This window comes from Aotus nancymaae, unplaced genomic scaffold (assembly GCF_030222135.1).
Source record: "Aotus nancymaae isolate 86718 unplaced genomic scaffold, 86718_ANA_hifiasm-v0.15.2.pri h1tg000015l_0, whole genome shotgun sequence".
Classification (NCBI taxonomy): domain Eukaryota; kingdom Metazoa; phylum Chordata; class Mammalia; order Primates; family Aotidae; genus Aotus; species Aotus nancymaae.
In genome coordinates, this window is record NW_026988426.1 from 10,928,746 (window position 1) to 10,945,321 (window position 16,576).

Below are 16,576 nucleotides of genomic sequence, written 5' to 3' on the forward strand. Positions count from 1 at the left end.
TCCATGCTGAGAATATATTTACCATGGTTGACTGACAACTGTCACTGAAACAGCAGCTAATTAGAAGGAAAAGAAATTAAGGAAAAAAAAAAGCCTGACTTCTGCTCTATAATTTAAGAAGACTCAGCTTCATCTACAAGTTGTGATATACAAGTTCATGAGAATGATAAAGATATATTTTCCAACTAAACGAGAAGCTGTTTTGAACACCATAAATGACAGCATGTTTTAAGCAGTCTTTCACTTAAAAAAGATGACAGTAAAGAGGAAGGACCGCAGATCTAAGCTGACAAACCATTATTATTGATGTCTGACAGATGGTCCCTTTCATCTGCGTGGAACTGATGCACCACCAGACCAAAGGGATGTGCAACCTGAATGGGAGCCAATGATGAACTCTAGCTGGGTGCTGAGCTCAGCCATGGCACAGGGTCTGAGGAAGCACAAAGCAGAGTGCTCTTTTGACATTTACCTTTTGACCCTTGAAGCAGAAGAAGAGAAGCTAACAAATGACATTTTTTTTTAATTATTTTATTTTTTGAAACAGAGTCTCTCGCTCTGTCACCCACACTGGAGTACAGTGGCACAATCTCCACTCACTGCAACCTCCGCCTCCTGGGTTCAAGCGATTCTCCTGCCTCAGCCTCTGGAGTAGCTGGGATTACAGATGCCCGCCACCACACCTGGCTAATTTTTGTATTTTTAGTAAAGACAGGTCTCTAACTCCTGACCTCAAGTAATCCACCTGCCTCGGCTTCCCAAAGTGTAGGGATTACAGGCATTAGCCACCACACCCAGCCCAAATGACATTTAAGGTTGGACTGGAGCTGAGAGTTTAAACAAACTTCAAATATCAGAATAACAGCAAAATTAGTGAATCACATTGTGTGGATTCAGTCACATTGTGATCAAAACAGATGAAAAAGGATTAGCTATCTACTTAAAGAAAAAGGATCTTCATGTAGAGGGAAACAGAGACCAAGAGAAGATAAATTGGTTTAAGGATATATCAATACCTTTTCTTTGAATGACAAGATGCTTTTGATACTACTCTTTCCTCTTGGAAATTATCCAAAAAATAATCTTTACTATTTTCTAGACTGAAGTTTAAGGCTTGGTTCTGTTTAAAGGTTTCTAATGATAATATACATTTATTGTTCATTTATTCAACAAATGGAAATCTTCAGTTTGCTGCTCTTCTTCTGGGCAAAAAAGTTTTTTTCTTCAGCACACATATCCTCTTAGGCACACATAATTAGGTGACATGAGTGGCCTTCACTACCACCCCTGACATTAACAGTGTCCTATAAGAAGCAGCTATTCAGCCTCCTAGAAATGGGATTTTCCTCTCTCTTCCATGGTACCAACTAGAAGATATTCTTTCTTCTCTCCCTCATTGGTGTGATATGAAGACATGGAGCCTGGAACAACTAAACCCATTATACTGCCAAGAGACAACATGTAGGCCTTGGTGGGTTTGACCACTAAATTAAGTCTTCACCAAAGTCAGAACATCTTCTGGACTTTTAAGTTCCATGAGTTAACCCACTAAATTAAGTCTTTACCAAAGTCAAAACATCTTCTGGACTTTTAAGTTCCATGAGTTAATAAACTCTCTTTATTGTTAAAGCCTTTTTGGTTCAGGTTTTTTGGGTCACTTGTTTTTCAAGACTTTGCAAAGTCAAAATACGCTGTGCCAGTTTCTAGAACTAAGACAATTAAGACTATCCTATGCTTTTAAAAATATGACTTCTTTTAAAAATATGCTTAAAAATATGACCTCTAAACAAATAAGAGACTGAAGTACTAGAAAAAAAAGTCTGAATTCAATTTTTTAAAAGGAAATTATAAGAAAGAAAAGGAAGAAATATTTTGCCAGGGGGCCTGGATATAGGAACAGATAACAAAATCTTGTCCCACCTCCCTGCCTAGGATAAACAACAAACCAAAAAATCATCTGAAAGACTGCAACGTTTGATCTAAATGCAAATCAAACCAGTTTCTATGAAAAGTACTTAAATATCCTGAAGGCTTCATGTGCAGAATCGAGAATTTGGGGATTGACCACAGCCTTGAAAAGCAGAGAGCATGTTCTTTCCTCAAACAAATAATTGGGAACAAGATGTCTGTCTGGAATTAATTCAATTGATGTCAAGGATGACTTATAAAACCAGCAACAGCTAAGAGATCAACTGTGTTTTCTTTATCCTGTGTTTGTATCTGTACGAACAACTTAAACTATTATAAATAGCAGATCGATTGCATTTTGAGCTCATAGCTATATTTAATTTAAGAAATACTAAATTGCATCTTTTATCACATAAAAATGGCTAAGATTTTTAATCTTTCTTTTTCAAGAGTAAAGGCAGCTCCCTGGCATGACCAGGAATGGTTCTTTTGCTGAACACAAAATTGAGATTTATGGTGCTGAGTCATATAAAGATAAAGGAAAATAAATATATTTGTCTTATGGCTATAAAGAATGATTTCTTGTAGATGTAGCTTTGGAATTCTGCATACAAAACAGGGATGTGTGATGTGGCACAGTAAGACTAAATCCTAATGTGTACAAATAACCTGGATATTCTGTTGAAATGCAGGTGTAGACTTAGGAGATCTTAGGTGGGACCTTAGATCTGCATTTCCTGTGAGATCCCCATTGATGCCAATGCATTGAGGTCTAGTGGCCACACTTTAAGAAGTAAGAGTATAAAAGAAAAAACTAAGGTATATAGTATTCAAGAAGTCTGGGTTTAGTTCTGGTTTCATCACTAATTAGCTGTCAGACCTCATCAATATCACTTAAACATATTCCTCCTGTGTAAGATGATGGGGCTGGATTTAGTCATCTCAAAATCCCTAAAAAGATCTGGGAATGATGACATGTGCCTGTAGTTCCATCTACCCAGGAGGCTGAAGCAGGAGAATTCCTTCCTCCCTTCCTTCCTTCCCTTTCTCTCTCTCTCTTTCTTTCTCTCTCTCTTTTTTTTTTTTTTTTTTTTGAGACTGAGATTCACTGTGTTGCCCAGGCTGGAGTGCCATGGTGCAATCTCAGCTCACTGCAAACTCCACCTCCCAGTTTCAAGCAATTCTCCTGCCTCCGCATCCTGAATAACTGGGACTACAGGTGCCCACCACCATACCCAGCTAAGTTTTGTGTTTTTAGTAGAGACAGGGTTTCAGTATGTCGGCCAGGATGGTCTCAAACTCCTGGCCTCAAGTTATCCACCCAGCTCAGCTTACCAAATTGCTGGAATTACAACCATAAGCCACTGTGGTCCAGCAGGAAGGAGGATTTCTTGAGGCCAGGAGTTCAAGGATGCAGTGCACTATGATCATGTCTGTTAATAGTGAATAGCCACTGCACTCCAGCCTGGGCAAGATAACAAGACCTCTGTTTCCAAAAAGAAAGAAAGGAAAGAAAGAGAGAGGAAGGAAGGAAAGGAGCGAGGGAGGAAGGGAGGGAGGGAAGGAAGGAAGGAAGAAAGGAAAGAAGGAAGGAAGAAAGGAAAGAAGGAAGGAAGGAAAGGGAGGAAGGGAAAAGAAGAGAAAGAGTGAAAGAGGAAAGAAAGAATAAGAAAGAAAGAGAAAAGAAAAGAAGAGAAAGAAAAAGAAAGAAAGAGAAAAGAAAGGAAGAGAAAGAAAGAAGAGAAGAAAGAAAAAGAAAGAAGGAATGAAGAAAAAGAGAAGGAGGGAGGGAAGGAAGGAAGGAAGGAGGGAGGGAGGGATGGGTGGGAGAGAGAGAGAGAGAAACTGACTCTGAAAAATCTAATCCAGCAGAATAAAAGAGGCTGATGATATACTATGCATGGTGTTTTTAAATCCCCTTTACACTTTTTCTTATTCTTTGTCTTCATGGAGGGTATCATCTCCTAAGTCAGCAACATGAGTATCGTCCTTGGCTCTTTCTTCCCCATCATCTCCTTTTATTTAATCAATCATCAAGTCTCCTCCAGTTCCTTCTAAATAATTCCAGGCTCTTTTATTTGTTCATTTGTTTTTTTCCATTCCCGTTGATACTTCTAAAATTCAAGCAACCACCATCTTCCTCTTACGGTAGATAACAGCATCCTAAAAGATCTCTTCCTTTCTCTTCCCCTTTCCAACCCATTATTCATTCATTTATTCAGCAAATGGATATCTTTAACAGCCTGCCTACCAATTTTTTTTTTTAAATCTTCTGGGCACAGTGGTTTTTTGTTTGTTTATTTTTCTGAGATGGAGTTGCACTCTTGTCACTCAAGCTGGAGTGTAATGACCTGATCTCGGCTCATTGCAACCTCTGCCTCCTGGGTTCAAACAAATTCTCCTGCCTCAGCCTCCTGAGAAGCTGGTATTACAGGCACCCACCATCATACTAGGCTAAATTTTTAATTTTAGTAGAGATGGGGTTTCACCATGTTGGCCAGGCTGGCCTCAAACTCCTGACCTCAGGTAATCCTCCCACCTCAGCCTCCCAAGGTGATGGTATTATAGGCATGAGCCACCAAGCCTGGACTGGGCACAGGGTTTTTAACACAAGTTAGCACACCTTTGCTCCTGTCCTCTTAGCCATACGGTTTGGGTGGACTCCACTTACCATCTCATTCCAATATTTAGTCATATCGAATCACTTTCTACTCCTGCATAAAATCCTTCAGTGATTTCCCACTTCTTTATAAACACAGAATGCAGCCTCTGTCATATCTCTACCATGATATAAGGATTACAGCCTCTTTCATGACATAGGCTGTGCTTGATTTCACCTTCACCCATGCTTTCTCTTACATTTTAGTCATGCTGGACTCCAGGTTCTTCAAGCAACATGCTTTTTTTCACATCACGTCTTTTGCACCTGTTGTTTCCACAGCCTGACACATTCACTTTCCCTTTCCCTGATTCACTGAGTCCCTTATGATGAATTATTTCTCAGGGCTTAGCTGAAACACCATTTATTGATTTTCAAGGCTAAGTTAGATTAAGACTCTGTTAACTGTGCTATAAGTACTTTGCACTTGACCTTCATAATGGTGAAATTATAATGTTTTGTGTATATTGTGTTAAATAAAATATATTATTAAAATTAATTTTGTCCTTTGAAATTTTTTAATGTGGCTACTAGAAAATTTAAAATTATAGCAGGGGCTCATATTTTATTTTTTTTGAACAGAGTTGTTCTAATTCATTTTCTTAAATGCGCTTGTGAAGGAAGCTACAGTTTTGCAATTAGTTGGTTACATAAGCATCTTCTCAGTAGAGAACTTTATCTAAAGTGACACACTTATAAATATTTGTTCAATGCCTATTTTCCCCAGTGAGCGCATGCTTGATGAGAACAGGTAATCTACTTAGCTGATTGTGTTGGGTTTGAGAACATTCACAATTATTACTTACTCAATTCAAACAGAAGTATTCTGGATACTCATTTGGCTGTCCTAACCATTTATGTCAGGTTTTAAGGATGCTACTTCTGGTAATTTGAGTACTTTGGTCTTTCTGCCTCCAACTTCTCTGTATGTTACTCTTTTGTTTATACTATAGCAGTTATTTCAAACCAGAGTCCCAATCATTTTACTCCGTTATTCAAAATTATTTTTTATGCCACCCCATTGTCTACAGAATAATCCCCAAACTCGTAGCCTGCCTTCAGGTTTTTCCATAATCCATGCCAAGCAACCCTGAGGACACTAGGTACTCTGCAGGCAAATATCTTAACATCCAGCCATAGGGTGATTAGCTGTCTTCCACACCACTCCTACATTTTCAGGTTTCATAACTGTAATATTTTTTCCTAGAATATTTCTATATGCATAGCTCAACATAAATGTCATTTTGTTATTAGTCTCTTTCATATACCCTAGATTAAAAGCTATGTTTCTCCTCTGCAGTCTCTTGCTACTTTTTCTGTCCCTTCATGCTAGAGGTTTAAGAGAGCCTAATCACCCTTCTTATGCTCTTGTCCCAGTTCTGGAAATTGGAATACACAATAAGCCAAAAGGAATAATTAATAAATGAGGCTTAAAATCTCATAAATGGCACGTCTTCCTGGACTGTTAAATATGGCTTACACAAGGGCTTCCCTATTCCTCCATCCCTTCCCAAATCTACAGCCCAAGTGGGAAAAGTTGTCTACTGAGAAGATGCTTATATAGCCAACTAATTGCAAAACTGTAGCTTCCTTTACAAACTCATTTTAAAAAAATTACTTAGAGTAGCTCTATTCAAAAGAAATAAAATATGAGCCACTGCTTTAATTTTAAATTTTCTAGTGGCCACATCAAAAAATTTCAAAGGACAAAATTAATTTTAATAATATATTTTATTTAACACAATATAGCCAAAACATTATAATTTCAGCATGCAATCAATACAAAAATTATTGAGATTTTTTTATTCTTCTTTTGTCACAGTAAATCTGGTATATATTTCACACCTACAAGACACCTCAAATGTTCAATAGCCCACACATACCTACTGGCTACTCTATTAGCACAGCTTTAGAGAGCTATAAAGACTACCATTGACTTTTTAAAAACAGTTTATTTTGAACTAATTATAGACGCACAAGATGATGAGAAAAGGGGAGTAAGGCCCTGTATACCCTTCATTCTGCTTCCAATGACGCTGATATCTTACATAATGTAATACAATAACAAAACCAGAAAATTTATTCTGGTCTGTCATCGCCTTGTTTAAAAGCCTTTTCCTCCCTATATACCTATACACCTAGATTTCTCTGAGATCACCAACTGAATAAGTTCTTTTTTCTCCTATGGAAAAGAAATGTATAATAAAATAGAGAGATAGGCTAAAGCTATTTCATTTGCTTTCTCCTAGAGTGTATAGCAGATGTCACGTTCCACTTATAAAATGAAGATCTTTTCCATCTACCCACTCCAGTATATTATACTCTGCCTTATTTTAGATAGTTTTGCTTTTGCTCATGTGGTAACAAGATCCTGGGATATGGAAAAACTCACTCTTTTCTATACCTCTCACACATACATTGGTTTGCACAGAGAAGATGTACAGTGAGTATTTATTGAGCTAGATTCTTGACATAATCCAACTGTTATGTGAAAGGCATTTGTTATTCACATTTTCAAGTTACTCAACTGTTGCATGCTTGAAAGTAAAATGACATAACCTTTGAATAAGTTTGATGGATTGTTTTCTCAGGCATGAAAGATTGCACTTTGATTTGCAGAGAACACGTAAATTAGCCAGTAGGGAATATTTTATCTATCTAGAGATACAAGCCTTTTTTGCTTAATTTGGTTTTAATTAGAATTAAGTCTTGGAATACTTGTCATCCATTCCATGGATAGTCTGTATTGACTTTAATGTCTCTACACTTCAAAAAGAGAAAAAGCAGAGATGTAAAGATCTCCCAGGCAAACTAGTCTGCTAACAATCGGTGCACAGATATAAACCATTGCTTTTTCATCCCAATTCCTGCAGCCTAGATATGTTTAAACAACTCCAAAAGCCACACATAGATTAAAACCCAAATACCTCAGCTGCATTATTAGCTATATCTTTAGATTCTGCACAAGGCCTCAACTATAGGAGAGATTAAAAAATGCAAGTTGAATAAATGAATGAATAATGTTGTCATTTAGTGCTACCACTAAGTATGTGTAGGATCTAAGGATAGATTGTCTGAGCTGGAGAATATTGGTTATCCTATAGAAAGCTTCCAGAATAGATACTCATCAGGAAATGTCACCAGTTGAGCAATAATACCCTGCAACAGACCTCCAGAGGCTGTGCGAAAAACCCTGAGCTATCTAGAGCTAATCACTATCTATTTCCTTCTTTTTATCCAGGAATATCTGTAAGTTAGAGCTTGAAGTTCTGATTATTACTGTGTTTCAGGAGTGCTCAAAGTCTACACAATACACATCAACATGTCTTTAGATTCTTGCTTACCATTTATCTAAACAGACCTCCCACCTGCCAGCTAGCACCTCCTTTATCCTTTGACAGAAACCAGGGATCATTGATTGTTCTCTTTCACTTATTTTCCCACATTCAATTTAATATCAAATCATTTTCATTCTGACTCTTAAATGTCCTTGGAATCTGTCTATTTCTGTTCCATGGGGCCACCACTCACCTCCAATTTAAAAAATTACAAAGGTGGGCCTCATATTTCCAATCTTTCAGCTGTCCATGTGAGGGGAGCAAATGTGACCATGTTACTTCTCTGTTTCAAACCCTTCAGTGTCTTCTCACCAGGAACTGAGCTGCATCTTCAGTCTGTCTTCAAAAGCCTGGCATGGTCTGGATGCAGTCTGCCTCTCTAGGTGCATCTCTCCATGTCTGTTCATGTACCATATTCACACTGGACTTGCTTCAGATCTCCAAAAGTAACATGATTTTCCTTCTCATGTTCTTTACACATACTGTTCTTACTGAAATACTGTTGTTTTTTTTTTATTCAGGTGTCAGGTATTTAATAATTATTTATCAAAGCAATAAATGTTATGCTTTTATCATTTTCAATGCCTATGTTTTTCTTTCAGAGACCACACTTTGCTTCATCCTAAAACTCTTCTGTCTTTATATAGTATCAATGATCATCACTTATATGTGCCATATGATGGGAAACATGGCACTGGAGGAAGCTGAAGGTATGGCATGGGGAGACACATTTCTCTAGTGTAACAAAATGATACTCCATAGGAAGTTAAATTCTGAGTTTTAATGTCATGGTCTACCCTTAGGTAGTTATATGAACTTCAGTCACTTACTTCCTCCCTATGGGTATTAATTTACCTTTGTGTAAACTGTAAAGTAGAAAAACTTTAAATGACCATCCAGAGTTAACTGTTTCTAAGGGCTTCCCAAGCGGAAAATATAATAGCTGATCCTTCTACTCAGAAAAATGCATGTGTGTGCGTGCATAAGACCAACAATTTTGCTTCGAATTTCAATTTAGGAAGCATTGCTTCAAATGAAACTTACAAGTATTTCTAAGAACACTTCTGGGAAAATTTTTGAAAGAGCTGAAGTTTGATTTTTATTTCATTTCACCCTTTGCTTTCTTTTTGCCCAGTCACTTACGGGTACTTGGATCACTCTCCATTTTGATATAAAATCTCTCAAATATTTCTCAATTGCCAAAATATATTACTTATCCAGGAGACAGAAACATTCTAAAAGAAATTGGAAAGCCTAATGATTATGTAATGATATTAATAATAGTTAATACATGGTGAACACTCAGTAAATGCCAACTATTATTGTAAGTTATATCCTTGAATTATTTAATTATTACATTCCTACTGCCTCATAGTATTTTTAAGATAGATTCTAGTATTCTAATTCTTAAGATGTCAAAATAAAAGCACAAAGAACTCATTTCCCCAATAATATTACATGTTTGGTAAGTAGCAGAGTCACAAATCTAAGTATTCTGGTTCAGAGTTTTGTTTACAAAAGGCTTCACTAGCAAATCAAAGAAAATTAGTTAACACAGTGTTATAGTCTTTTTCCTGTAATATTAATTATATTTTAAAGCTAATATTATTGCTACTGGTAAGGTAAATGAGTACTCTCACCCACTGCTGGCTTAAGTATTAACTGGAGCAGTCAATCTAAAGAAATTTGACAATGTGTACTAATAACATTAAAAATATTTTTAGTTTTCACTTCAGCAATTTTATTTTGGTCATTTATTTTAGTAATCAAATGATACCATAAAATGCTCATGAATAAATAATTTATAAAAGGCTAAAACTAGAAATAATTGCAATATTTTAAAATATGCTCAATTAACTTTTGACAAAGGCACTAATATAGTTAAATGGCCAAAGGAATGTCTTTCCAATATATGATGCTGGAACAACTAGATATTAATACAAAATAAATTAACTTTCTTGTGAGATAAATCATAGACTAAAAGTGAAAGCTAGAGGTATAACACTTAGAAAAATATATTTATGAATTTGAGGTAAGCAAAGATTTCTTAAAGAGAATACAAACATCAATAACAAAACAAAAAAATACAAATTGGACCGCATCAAATTTTAAAACTTCTAGTCATCAAGAGACAACATTAATGAAATAAAAAGACTAGGAAGAAATATTTGTAATACCTATTTCTGACAAAGAGTTTGTATCTAGAATCATCAGGAACTTCCACACATTATTAGTAAACACATAAATCACACCACAAAAAAGATATCTGAATAATAGCTATGCACATGAAAATCATTAGTATTAAGGAAATGCATGTTCAAAGTACATTGAAATACAACTGTATCTATTAGGATAGTTAAAACTAAAAGACCAAATATTGGTAAGGACATGGAGCAATGTAACTCTTATGTACTGTTCAGAGTGTGAAATCATCAACTACTTAGAAACCCATCTGGTAGTTTTTAATAAACTGAGACAACTCAATCCTAGCAATTCTATTCCTAGGTATGAATCCAAGAGAAAAAATGTATGTGGCCACAGTATAACTTTTATCAGAATATTCGCAGATGCTTTATTAATAAAAGCCCTAAATGAGAAGCAATCAAAATGTCCACAAGTTCATCAATACTGTCCAACATGAAAAGTGTGGCATATTTATAAAATAGTATATTCCTCAGCTAAAAAACAAACAATGATTCATAGAAAAAAACGGATGAATTTCAAATCATTATGTTGAATAAAAGAGCCAGACCCAAAAAAAAGCATATTTTATATTCAGTATTAAGTAATTTATATGTAAATGAAGAATATCAAGAACCCACAAAACTAATCCACAGTAATATAAATAAGTATACTTCTTTCCTTTGGTAGAAGGATTGACCGGAAAGAGGCAAAAGGGAACTTTTTAGCATGATGAAAATATTCTACATCTTGGTCTGAGCACTTACAGGATAAATAAATAAAAATTTTTACATTTACTATACTTAATTATACCTCTATAAAGTTCTGTTAGCACTAAAAAAAGAGCATGTAAAATATGAGATGGCTGAAAATGGGGGGCAACTATTAAAAAGCATTAATTATATGATATTCAAGCTTTGCTTTCAGTAAATATTTGGTAGCATAGGAAGTGCTTATTATATAACGTTAAGTGGAGAACAAAAGGAAGATTCACAATTTAAACTATGATGCCAAATCTGTAAGGGAAAAATATATATTTATATGTGTATAGAAATGATTATTTGTATACTCATATACCTGTTTATCAAAAAAGACTGCAAGGAAACTTACTAAAATATGAAAGGTGACTATCTCTGGATGAGAAAGTTATGTTAAACTTTATATTTTTCTATTATTTGTTAACTTTATAAACTATGGAAGTATAGTCTTCAGAATTAAATGAAAATAGAAGCATTTTTAATAACATCTTAACTGTCCAGAGTCCTATTTCCTCAGAGTAACTTTAGGGCTTATCATAAAAGTTAATTGAATCCCAAGATTAATAGTGGCACAATATGCTATTTATCTAAGATCATCTGGATGAAGATAATACTTCAGTGTCTTAAACCAAATAATTTTATGTACAGTTTGAGTATGTAGCAGGCTGAATAATGAACCCCCTAAGATGTCCATATCTTAATCCATGGAACCTGTGATTACGTGAACTTACATGGCAAAAGGGATTTTACAGATGTGATTAAGTTAAGGATTTTTAAAAGGAGGGATTATCCTGGATTATCTGGGTTGGCCCAATGTAATCACAAGAGTCCTTATAAAGAGGAAGCAGTAGTATTACAATCAAAGAGAAGGTGACGTGATGTCAGAGGAAAGAGAAATTTGAAGATGTTCCTCTGCTGACAGTGAGGTACAGGGATGGGTAGAGGTAAGGAATTCAGGGCGGTCTCTAGAAACTGCAAAGGGTAAGAACATGACTTCTTATCCAGAGCCTCCAGAAGGATCCAACTCTATCAACAATCAGTCCGGTAAGACTGATTTTGGAAGTATAAGATACTATATATGGATTGTTTTAAGCAAGTAGGTTTTTGGGAATTTCTTACAGCAGCAAAAGTAATTAGTACAGGGAGTAGCTGATATCTTGAGTTTGGACAGCATTTCATTGCTCAAATAAACATACTATGTACACAGCCACCAGGGCTAAATCAAGGAAATTCTGAAAAATGTGTGAGGAGTAAAGAGATAATCATATTCTTTGAAGTCAAATTTGGTTTCCTTCAGTACAAGTGAAGGTCTTTAAAGAAGCTCCTGTTTACTTCCCCAACCTTCAGATAGATGGATAATGGCACAGAGAGGACTCTATATACTGGCCAAAATAGATACAACCCCTCTCTCTAGACCCAGAATGCTTAAATTTTGGGACAATTGTATATGTCATGAGAATCTGATAAAAGTTCTGCCAGGAAAAATATACATTCACAAATTTTTGCACATAAATTTAAATGTCTCAGAGAATTCCCTAAAGCCAAACTATTTTAATGTTAAGTGAAAAAATAAAGGAAGATTAGATAGATGTTTCTGAATCCTGGCTGAATAACTTCTGATAGAAAGAAATGAATCTCTTTCTAACTCAGGTGGTCACATTACAGAACTGCCTCTTAGAATTGCAGCTCTAAATCCAACAAGCTTAATAACAACAACAGCTTGATGTGCAGCGACATCTGGCTGTGCCTAGAACCTGCTTCTGCAGGGCTTTAAATTGTGGACAGGCTTGAGATTAGGAGCAGTTCTATTTCATCCATTGGCATGGTTTAGAATAGGAGTAATCACTTAGTTTTCTTTTTGTGTGAAAATCATGCTTTAAGTTAAACAGACGGTATTTTCAATCCATTCTGTATGCCCTGCCAGGTGGATCTCTCCCCATCATTGCATTGCTTTAGCCTGTGTTTTCTTCAAGAATATTAGGCAACCCTTCATTGCTCACTTTCTTTTTCTGTTGAGTATTTGCCAGATTCTAGGACAAGGGTTATGCTGGCTTTGTTGAATGAGTTAGGAAGGAGTTTCTCCTTGATTTTTTAGAGTAGTGTCAGTAGGACTGGAACCTGTTCTTAGTATGTCTGCTTGTGAATCCATATGGCCCAGGACTTTTTTTGATTGGTAAGATTTTTATTACAGGTTCAATTTCAGAACTCAATATTGGTCTGTTGAGAGTTTTGATTTCTTCCTGATTCAGTCTTGGGAGGTTGTATGTTTCCAGGAATTTATCCATTTCCTATAGATTTTCTAGCTTACATGCATAAAGATTTTCATAATAGTACCTGAAGATATTTTGTATTTCTCTGGCATTGGTCATAGCATCACCTTTGGTTTTCTGATTATGCTTATTTGGATATTTTCTCTTTTATTCTTTATTACTTTAACTAATGGTCTCACTAGCAATCTTGTTTATCCTTAAAAAAAAAACCCAGCTTTTGGTTTTGTTGATCCTTTGTATGCATTTTTGGGTCTCAAATTTACTCAGTTGTCTTCTGATTTCGGTTATTTCTTTCCTTCTGATAGTTTTGGGGTTAGTTTGTGCTTGTCTTTCCAGTTCTCCTAGGTGTGATGTTACATTTTTAATTTAAAATCTTTCTAACTTCTTGGTGTAGGCACTTAGCACTGTAAACTTTCCTCTTAACATTGTTTCAGCTGCATCCCTGAAATTTTGGTATGCTATGGATCTTCATTTATTTCATTCAGTATTTTGGTATTTTCATTTATTTCAAATAATGTTTTGATTTCTGCCTTGACTTTTTACCCAAAAGTCATTCAGGAGGTAATTAGCCATTATCCTAAGTGATTTAACACAGGAACAGAAAATCAAATGCCACATGTCCTCACCTATAAGTGGGAACTAAACATTGAGTATACACAAACATAAAGATGGGAACAGTAGACACTGGGGACTACTACAGGGAGAAGGGTGGAAATGGGGGGAAGCTTGAAAAATTACATATAAGATACTATGCTCACTACCCAAGTGACCAGATTATTTGCACTCCAAACTTCAGCAACACAGAATTTATCCATGTAATGAACATGTACATGTAACCCCTGAACCTAAAATAAAGGTCAAAAAATAAATGGGTAAATAAATATTTACATCCCTTTAAGCAATGAATAAGAATGCTAGCTTCATTATATTCTCACTGGCATTCAGACTTATAAATTTTGTTATCATTAAACATTGCATTTGTGTGATAGTAAGTGATATTTACCTATCATAGATTATTGGTTATGTGATTTTGTGAACTTTATCCTCAAGTTTATGAGGAATTATTTTTTTAATCCTAACAAAACAAAGGAAAGATGCCTATTATCAAAATATATTTATCATAAGTTTCTAATTGAAGATGTATAGAAGTTTGGTGCTTTTCATGGCTAGTGATTCTATAGAAAGACTCTTCTTAAATTGTTAGATCATGGGGGGAAACAAAGAGAAAATATACAAAACATACACAAGGCAAAAGAATTACTAAATATCCTTTCAAAGTCATATTGTAGCATTGTCCAACAAGCCTGTACAACTATTATTTTATTTTATAAGATGGCATACCTTTGTTTCACATGCTACTTTGTAAAAGTTTTATTAAGATATCATTGACATATAAAATTGTATATATTTAAGGTGCATAAGTTGATGTTTTGATATACATATACAATGTGAAGTGATCATCACATTCTAACATATATATATCTATACACACAAACACACATATAGATGTAGCATATATATCATATATATGTAGATATAGTATATATATCACCTATATGTACATGTAGTATATGTATATATATTCTTTTTTGTGTGCGTGTGTGTGTGTGTGTGGCAAAATAGCTTAATAACTATGTTGTTAGCAAATTTCATGTATATAATAAAATACTGTTACTCATCACCATGCTGTATTTTAGATCTTCAGAATCTATTCATTTTGTACAGCTGAAACTTTATGACCTTTGGCCAACATCACCTCATGATATGGTTTGGCTCTGTGTCCCCACTCAAATTTCATGTTGAATTGTAATTTTCAGTTTGACGGAGGGAACTTTTCGAAGGTGATTGGATCATGGGGACAGATTTTCCCCTTTCTGTTATAGTGAGTGAGTTATCATAAGATCTGGTTGTTTAAAAGTGTGTAGCACTTCCCCTCCTTTGCTCTCTCCTGCTCTGCCATGGTATGATTGATGTGCTTGCTTATCCATTGCTTTTACCATGATTGTAAATTTCTTAAGGTCTCCCAGCTATGCTTCCTGTACAGTCTATGGAACTGTGAGTCAATGAAACTCTTTTCCTAATAAATTACCCAATCTCAGGTAGTTCTTTATAGCAGTATGAGAACAGACTTAAATACTTCATTTCCTCCTTCCCTTGTCCCCTGGCAATCACCATTTTCCTCTATGCTTCTACACAGGTTTTTCCTTTTTGGTTACTATGAGGCTTGCATATATCTTCCTATAATTATATTATCTGCTTTAATTTGATAACAACTTAAGTTCAGTGGCATACAAAAACTACATTTTACCACCCTCCCCACAAAACACACACTTTATGTTCTTGAAGTCTGAGTTTACGTCTTTCTTATGAATCTATTGCCAAACTTTTGCAGTTACTGTTATTTTTAATATTTTAGTGTTTAAAAATCTTTTATATTGGTGTTATAGGTAAACTGCATATTACCATCACAATGTTATGTTATTCTGTATTGGAGTATATATCCACCTTTGCTTGTGGGATTTATACTTTCAAATGCTTTAATGCTACTGTTTAGTGTGTTCTAACTCTATTTGAAAAACACCCTTAAACATTTCTTATAAGGCAGATCTAGTGGTGACAAATTCCCATGGATTTCATTTGTCTGGGAAAGATTTGATCTCACTTTCATTTTAAACTGATAGTTGTGCCAGTTATTATTCTTGGTTCACAAATTTTTTTCTTTTACTGCTTTGAATATATCATCCCATTCTCTCCTGATCAGAAAGATTTTTGTCGAGAAATATATTAACAGTTTTATAAGCATTACCATGAATATGAGTCATTTTTCTCCTGCTGCTTTCACAATTCTCTTTTTGTTGTTGTCTTTTGACAACTTATCCATAATGTGTTTTGGTATATAACTCTTTATGTTGTCTATTTGAGTCTGGATGTCTATTTTCCTTACCAGATTTGGGAATAGTTCTGTTATCATTTCTTTAAATCAGGTCCTTTTTCCTTTCTTCTTTTGGAACTCATACTCATAATGTGGATATTGGTTTTTAAGTGTCCTGTAAATATTATATGCATTCTTCATTCTTTTTATTATTATTATATTCTATGACTAGTTTCAAATGATCTATCTTCAAGTTTGCTTAATGGAATCATCTGTTGAAGCTATTTTTTATAAATTTCATTAAATAGAATCTGCTTAATAGAATCATCTGTTGAAGCTCTCTGCATTTTTTAATTTCATTCATTGTATTATTGTATTCTTTAGTTCCAGATATTACATTTAGTTCTTATTTATAACTTCTTTTCTTTTTTTTTTTAGATGACGTCTCACTCTGTCGCCCAGGCTGGAGTGAAGTGGTGTGATCTAGGCTCACTGCAACCTCCGCCTCCCAAGTTCAAGTGATTCTCCTGCCTCAACCTCCTGAGTAGCTGGGACTACAGGTATGTGCCACCATGCCTGGCTAATTTTTG